Raw genomic sequence first — 9,078 nt, forward strand, 5'->3', positions numbered from 1 at the left:
GTACTAGAGTGGCAATATGCTAATACCATGTGTCAGGACCTGATAAGTTAGGTTTGGGGCTCTGGGAAGCTTTATCATTAGAAACAGGACTAAGCTACACCTATGTAAATAAAATTTTGTATCAGTTTGCTTTCTACTGCCCTCAGAGAAATCTAGTCCAGGTAGTATTTCAGTAACCAAACTCTGTGAAGTATCATTCTCTATGAACAATAACACAAACAACTTGAAAATCATGTTTAAAAAAGAGCACTAACAAATTATTCAAATTTGGTACCTACTAAATGTGAAATTTTTGACACTGCAATCTTATTTTTATCTTATTATTTTCTGAGTCGGGGGCGTCTCACTCTGTTGTCTAGGTTGGATTGCAGTGGCCACACTCAGCCACCTGAGTACCTAGGAATACAGGTGCACACCACCACACCCAGTTAATTTTCTTATTTCTTATTTTAGAGATGAAATCTGGCTCTGTTGCCTGGTCCTGTGCACAAGCAATCCTCCATCTCAGCAATCCTCCCAGCTCATCCCAAAGTACTGGGATTACAGGCATGAGCCAACACACCCAGTTTTTCTGTCTTATTTTAATAAAATAAGATTCATAAAACATTTATCTAAGAGGAAAACTTATTATATCTAATTAGTAATGGAGGTTCAGGGCAGCAGATGTGCTCCATTTCTAAGATATTTCTGTATAATGCATGAAAATAATAACTGTCCTTTAATATATTACTACACAGCTAGCAATTATAAGAATTTTAAATATATCATTTTGAAAGATGACTCACAGGTAGAATCACCTTCAACAACAACAAAGAATGTTGGAATTATAGTTCCATAATCTTTTTGGAAGTCTATTTAGAAAGAACATTAAAAGTCTTAGAAATATATACTCCCCTTGACAACCAATTTTGCGTCTAGTAATTTATCCCACAAAAGATTTAGTTGCAGATTTGTTTTATAATACTGGGAAACTGTAAATAACCTAAGTTCCCCAAACCTAAATGTTCACTAATACATGAGTGTTGAATTGATTATGATATACACATAACATGTAAAATTATACTGCTCTTAAAAATGATTATGAATAACTATAATTTACTATGTTTACAATGTGCCAGATGCTTCTAAGCTCAGTGTGGTTTTAATTTGCATGAAATCATATTTCTAAAGCAAGGAAAGAAGCAAGGAATTAAGCCAACCTACTCTAAAATAAAACACTTTATGACATGAAAGAAAGCTGGCTAGTGTGTGTTCTCTCAGGGTACGTGATTTGGGCTTAGCTGGAGCTCCAGTCCTATTGTATGATACTAAGGAGAGCAGAGAAAACAAGAAAGATGGGTATCGCTTCGATAAAGGACTACTTCATCCTTTTAATTCCAGCAGGAACTGTGTGCATGTGGTAAAGGTAGAGGCAGAGGTAGGATGGTGTGCCTAGTGGGGTATTTGAGGAGGGACTAACATTGATAGAGCACTTTCCTGCTTTTTTTGTCAGAGACCTGGAAGCATGTGATAGCCCTTTACATACATTCTAATTTAATAAGTATAAGCTTAAGGGAAAGATAACATATTCTCCTTTTTATATATAAGGAATCTGAAATCTGAGAAGTTGAGTCACTCATTATTTATGTGACTTATGTACAAGAGTTGAAACACTTTTTTTTAATTAAAAAAAACTATATCATGCACTCTTGAAGCAATAATATATACATAACATATGAGAGAACTTGAGAAGTCTACAAATGAATGTTTTGAAAATGTGCCACAGGAAAGGAACAAGGATGTGAGCAAAGCACTGAACGAAAGACACTGAAGAAAACAGCACTAGAATTTTTTTTTTTTTTTTTGGAGATGGGATAGAAAGAATATAGAATTAAGAAGTCATAAAGACAGTTCCTTAACAGCACAATGGACTTTCACCTCGGCACACAATGACTAGGCCCCGTTGCCTTGGAGTTTCTTTACTCATTGACATACAAACGGAAATCACTCCAGGATCCTAATGGCAGGCAAACTCTAGATTTGAAATTCATATGCAGCCTGAGTGCGGTGGCTCAAGTCTGTAATTCCAGCACTTTGGGAGGCCAAGGTGAGAGGACTGCCTGAGTCCACGGGTTCGCGAACAGCCTGGGCAACTTGACAAGACCTCGACTCTACAATAAATCAAAAATTAGCCAGGCATGGTAGTGCACACCTGTAGTTCCGGCTAGAACTACAGCCAGAAAGCTAGGACAGAGGATCGCCGGAGCCCAGCAGGTCGACGCTGGGGTGGCCGTGAGCATGCCGCTGCACTCCAGCCTGGGCAATGGAGTGAGTCTCCAACTCAAGAAAAAAAAATTCATATGCCAAAGAGCAGAGAACTTCTCATACAGGACTTAAATCTTGGAAGATTATTTTTCTCCTCTTATAACACGAAACTGGGATCTTTATCAATAGAGAAAGGGATATCCATCTGTATTTTTGAGCAAAATTAGTTAGAACTTTTAGATACTGTCCATTATTCAATCAACAAGAAAAATACAAATTATCACTTCATATTTTGGCATGAAAATATCTCAGAAATTCCAAATAATGAAAAAACAAAAAGCCCACAGAAAATAAAATCTATCAATTTAAACTTTAACTTTTTTTTTTTTTGAGTTGGAGTCTCACTCGGTCGCCCAGACTGGAGTGCAGTGGCCGCTCCTGGCCACCGCAGCCTCGCCTGCTGGGCTCCTGGCGATCCTTCCACCTCAGCCTTCCAAGTAGCTGGAATTACAGGCATGCACTACCACGCCCAGCTGATTTTTTGATTTATTGTAGAGATGAGGTCTCGCTGCCCAGGTGGGTCTCGAACCCACGGGCTCAGGCAATCCACTCACCTCAGCCTCCCAAAGGCGCGGGATTACAGGCTGAGCCACCGAGTCCGGCAACTTTTTAAAAAAAGATACAAAACATCAGTCTACATATGTGACTTCTCTTCAGACTTCCATGAAGGAGACTTCAGTACTGTGAATGTTCAAAACAGAAATGAAACAGGCTACTATAAATGTTTATATGAATATAGTTTACAATGTATAAATAAGGAGCAGAAACAGATGCTGCCCATGCTATAGTGCAGTGGTTATTCACAGGTGCAAGCCCACTTTTTTTTTTTTTTGGAATTGGAGTCTCTGTCACCCAGGCTAGAGTGCAGTGGCAGGCTCACGGCCACCCCGGCATCTACCTGCTGGGCTCTGGCGATCCTTCTGCCTCAGTCTTCCAAGTAGCCAGAACCACAGGCATATGCCACTACACTCAGCTAATTTTTTATTTTTATTGTGGAGATGAGGTCTCGCCAAGTTGCCCAGGCTGGTCCCAAACCTGCAGTCTCAGGCAATTCACTCGCCTCGGCCTCCCAAAATGCTAGGATTACAGGCTGAGCCACCCAGCCTGGCCCAATCCCACTTCTTATCAGAACAGGAGTGTTAACTGCTCTATTTCAGACTTGGGCCAGTTCATGCCTCCTTAGGCAACCTTGCAGTCTCTTTCCCAGGAGGACACCATAGTGATACCAAAAGTGTGGACACCTGAGTGGCATACTGCACTACAGTCCAGAACTCCTGGGCTCTAGTAATCCTTCTGCCTCAGTCTCCTGAGGACTATAGGCACTGCGTCACCATGCTTGGCCTCATAAGGTTTTTATCATTTAAAATCATTGTTTATCCTAGATGACCATTAGTGAAGCTGGTGGCTGAATTTAAGAATTTATAAACATATATACATGCAAACTGAGTAAAACCTATGGTTCCACCTCTACATATTTCTCACAAACTTTGCAAAAATCTAGATTAAGTAATTTTTCAGAAACCCAAATGAAGTTCTTAAACAGGGACTATATCTTTTTTACTTTCTTACTTTAAAAGCATGAAATTCTATAGTTTAAACTCTTTTAGAGGAAATGACATTTACGTTGCAATAGACAGGTCAAGAAAATATGATGTAAGACAATAACATAAATGAAAGAAGTCTTTCCTAACTCTCCTTTCAAATGCTGTACGTTTTAATATTTCAAGATGCTTAGCACTGACATTGTTTTCATTTATTACAGTGGAAACTCTGTGCTTGAAATGGAACATAAAAACTTCTGTTTTAATTGTGGAGTCCTCACATATCACACAGGGCATTGCTATTTTGTTATGGGTTATTTTAAGAATGGCAAAAAGCTATGCAATTTAAGATTTTATTATTGTTGTATTATACCTAGCACATCTAACTGGAAGAGTACAAAATGAGTCAACTTACTATTCTCCCTTCTTGCTGTGCCAGATAGATGAGCTAAATAAATACAAAGGTAAGAAAAAATTATTTTGAGATTCAAATTCACAAACTAATAACAGTACTAGTGGCAAAATTATATGAAAACACATGAAGGATCAATATAACTAGAAGAAATCACAAAATATAGCCCTTTTAAAACTTCCAAGAATATTAATAATGCAATATAGTAAACCGTGACAAATAATTTTGAAATAAGTAAAAAAAGAAAATATATCTAGCAAACCAAAGTATTTAAACTGAGAAAAATTTTGATTATATATTAAATTCATGGCTGGGCTTAGTGACTCAGCCTGTAATCCCAGCACTTTGGGAGGCCAAGGTGAGTGAGTTGCCTGAGCCCATGGTTTTGAGACCAGTCCAGGGAACTTGGCGAGACCTCATCTCTACAATAAAAAAAATAAAAAATTAGCCAGGCATGGTAGCATGTGCCTATAGTTCCGGCTACTTGGAAGGCTGAGGTGGAAGGATCACTGGAGTCCAGTAGGTGAATGCTGGGGTGGCCGTGAGTGTCCCACTGCACTCCAGTCTGGTAGAGTGAGATGCCAACACACACACAAAATAATAATAATAATAATAATAATAAATAAAAAGTATTTATATTTGAAGTTGAACTTTTAAAAATAATTGGCATCTTCTTCCTTTATTTTCTGAATGTATGGGTTCTTTTTCTAGATTCATGGGTACTCTTTATAAATAAAAAGATTTTAACCTGCTCAGCCTGTAATCCCACACTTTGGGAGGCTGAGGTGAGTGGATTTCCTGAGCCCGTGGGTTCAAGACCCGCCTGGCCAACTTGGTGAGACCTCATCTCTACAATAATTCAAAAATTAGCCGGGCGTGGTAGCACGCACCTGTAGTTCCAGCTACTTGGAAGGCTGAGGCAGAAGGATCGCCAGAGCCCAGCAGGCCAAGGCTGCGGTGGCCGGGAGCGACCACTGCACTCCAGTCTGGGTGTCAGAGTGAGACTTCAAATCAAAAAAAAAAAAAAAAAAAAATTAACCGCCAGGTGTGGTGGCTCACACCTGTAATCCCAGCACTTTGGGAGGTAGAGGCGAGGGGAATGCCTAAGCCCATAGGTTCGAGATCAGCCTGGGCATCTTGACGAGACCTCATCTCTACAATAAATAAAAAAAATTAGCCAGGCGTGGAGGCATACTTGGAAGGCTCCAGCTACTTGGAAGGCTGAGGTGGAAGGATCACCTGAGCCCAGCAAGTCAAGGCTGCAGTGGAGGTGAATGTGCCACTGCGCTCCAATATGGGCGACAGAGTGAGGCTCCAACTCAAAAAAAAAAAAAATGTAACCATCAGAGTATGTTGGAAATATATTTTTCCCAAGTTTTTTGTTTCACTTTCATTTTGGTCAGCCTAAATGCAGCCGTCCTTTTTAAAACCTTTAAATGGTTTCTTTAATAAAGTCTTTAGAATGTCTTATAGAGCTTCATTTGTACCATTTCTCATCGACATTATCATTAATTTTTTTTTTTAGTTGGAATCTCACTCTGTTGCCCAGGCTATAGTTCAGGGACATGCTCACGGCCACCACAGCCTTGACTCACTGGTGATGCTTCCGCCTTAGCCTTCCAAGTAGCTGGAACTACAGGTGTATGACACCACACCTGGTTAATTTCCTGATTTATTGTAGAGACTAGCGAAGTTGCCCAGGTTAGTCTTGAACTCCTAGGCTCAGACAGTTCTCTTGCCTCCACCTCCCAAAGTGCCTGGATTACAGGGCTGAACCACTGTGCCCCACTGTCATTGACATATTATGACATCGGTTTACAGTCAGAGTAGGAGGAGAAAATAGCATATTGTTTAATTAAGTTCCTGTATCTTACTAATTAGTTTACCCTCCCAGAAAATAGTACATTGTTTATTTCTTTTATTTTTTGAGATAGGAATGTAGTGGCCTGATCCTGGCTCACATAGCCTCAATCCTCTGGGCTCAGGCAATTCTCCCACCTCAGCCTACTGAGTAGGTAAAACTATAGCCACACACCACCATACCCAGATCATGCTTTTTATTTTTTTGTAGAGATGAGGTCTTAACTATGTTGCTTCTGTGCTCAAATAATCCTCTTGCCTCAGTCTCCCAAAGCGCTAGGATTACAGGCATTAGCTACCATGCTCAACCTAGATTCACTAACTTCATATCAACATTATTATATGATATAAAAAGGAATCACTAGAAAATAAAATAGGTAAAGAATTTAAAATGAACAAATTCTTTGCAAAAAGCTGGCTCATACTTCAGGTATTCATGAGTTCTTAATTATTAAAACTTTCTAAAAGTTGAGTCACATAATTCAAAAGTCATGAGTATGGACCTCATGAGTTAACTTTCTGAAACCATGAGAAATTTTAAACAACACTATATTATATATCTTAAAGTAGCTAGAAAGCTTGAAATGTTCCCAAAACAAAGAAATGATAAATGTTGGGGGGTGATGGACATCCTAAATACCTTGGTTTGATTATTACACAGTCTACACATGTATCCAAATATCAACATTAAAAAGTACACTTACTGAACTTTTGAAATCTAGAGTGAATCACACGATCTGGAAGTGTACTAGAGGAGATTCAAAAGTGGGTAAAACATATAAAGAAGCTTTAATCTCTACAATAACTTATGTTTCCTCTATAATTTCAGTGAAATTCAATTTAGTAACTCATAATGAGGTAATTACATATGCCAAGCCTCCAAGATCCCCTGGGTCATTTTAACCATCTCCCATGATTATGACAAGCACGAAGGGATTGGGCCATGTTTTCTGGGGTGCTAGGTATTCAGGTTAAAAACTGTTGCTCAAAATTTGACATAATGCTAGACATCTCCCCATAAGTCATCTTTTTAAACTGTAAGAAAGATGTATGACGCAACTAGACATTCTGCTGTTACCTCCAAATCTGAGGGCTCAAGTGGAATATTGTTTACAGATAATTTTTCAAATGCATTACTTAATTGAACCTACTATAAGAGTAGTAGGTTAAGCTGGCCTCAGCAAGTTTCTGTTTTATAGTATTTTGCTGTGCTACATATATAATGTTTGGGTTCTCAACTTTTTCCTGTTTTCTTTCGTCAAATTCAATCTAGTGACTAGTTCCCTTAGTACCCTGACATTCCGGCAGAGAAGTCTAGGCCTGACAAATTGATCTTTGCTCATGCATAAGAATAAGATGATTTTCTGACTATGGTATTTTGAATCATGTCCCTAATTTTAATCCCAAAAGGCAGGATATTTGAGGTAAAGTAAATGAGAAGGTTGTGCCATGACAAGGCGAAGGAGAACATAGAATGGGGGAAGAAGGATCTTGCAGGCACCCACCATCTACTTCCACCTACTTAAGAGAAGGAACTTGGCAAACTAGTGATGCAATCCTCTAATCAACTGCTAAACTACCTTGTAATCTACCAGCAACTTGAAAATGAAGAAGATCGACAACATATATGAAAAAATCGCCAAAATGGCATTTAAGTCTACAATGGCAGAATATTGCTGTAACTAGTTTAAACTGTATAGATTAATGGTTTAGGCAACTCTGAGAGTTAACATAGAAGTACATAACACAAGAAAAGTAATTTTACATAGAAAAGTAGCACTGTGTCATAGCAGAGAGAGAAGCCTGCCACCTGCTGACAGAAAAATGGAATTTTATCTGCTGTTTTAAGGGGAGAAAAAAACCTTATTAGGTAAGGTTTATGGTATTACATGTCAAATAAGTTGTTAGACAGAAGATACAAGTTACAACCTCTGAAAGAGAATAAAGATTAAAATAAGACGTCAGATTCTTTTTATGTATCTTAAATTAAGGTGATGCCTGAATTATCTTGAAAGCAAACCAAAGGGAAAATATGGCATGATTTAATGCAAAACCGTGAAGGCAACATTCAAACTACTATGAAAATTAAGGATACTCCAAATACTATGCAAAAATTATGGAGTCCTACTGATTTCACCTCTACTATCTCTTTTCAGTCTTCCTCTTTCTACTGCTCCCATAAGAATTTGAGACTTTATTATCTTTTACCTAGGCTTATTTTATTTTTTGCACTTTAGAGTTGTGGAGCACATGTGAGGATTTGGTACATAAATAAATTGCGTGCAGGTGATGTTTGGGCTTCTTTTTTTTTGAGTTGGAGTCTCACTCTGTCGCCTAGACTGGAGTGCAGTGGCCGCTTCCGGCCACCTCAGCCTTGACTTGCTGGCCTCCGGCGATCCTTCTGCCTCAGCCTTCCAAGTAGCCGGAATTACAGGCATGCGCTACCACGCCTGGCTGATTTTTTGATTTATTGTAGAGATGAGGTCTCGCTGCCCAGGCGGGTCTCGAACCCGCGGGCTCAGGCAATCCACTCACCTCAGCCTCCCAAAGGCGCAGGATTACAGGCTGAGCTACCGAGCCCGGCTGAAGTTTGGGCTTCTAGCGAGCCCTCTCTCCCCTTGGTAGTGGACATGGCAACTAATGGGGATGAGTGCCCCTTATCACCCCTCCCCTCTCCCTCCAGCTAGTAGTGCCCACAGTCAGTTGTTTCCACCTTTGTGCTCATGTGTCCACATATGAATGAAAATATGCGGTAGTAAGTTTTCTGATTCTATAATAATTCACTTAGAATGATGGTTTCCAAGTTCAAAAACTGTTTTGTGCAGTGGAAAAAGCATCTTGATAGAAAAAAAAAAAAATGATGGCTTCCAGCTTGTAGCCATGTTGCTGCAAAGGACATGATTTTTTTCTTCTTTATGGCTGTGTAGTATTCTATCATGTATATGTTTCACATTTTCTTTA

Source organism: Carlito syrichta, unplaced genomic scaffold, assembly GCF_000164805.1.
Source record: "Carlito syrichta isolate Samal-C Ts95f unplaced genomic scaffold, Tarsius_syrichta-2.0.1 Scaffold169078, whole genome shotgun sequence".
Taxonomy (NCBI): Eukaryota; Metazoa; Chordata; class Mammalia; order Primates; family Tarsiidae; genus Carlito; species Carlito syrichta.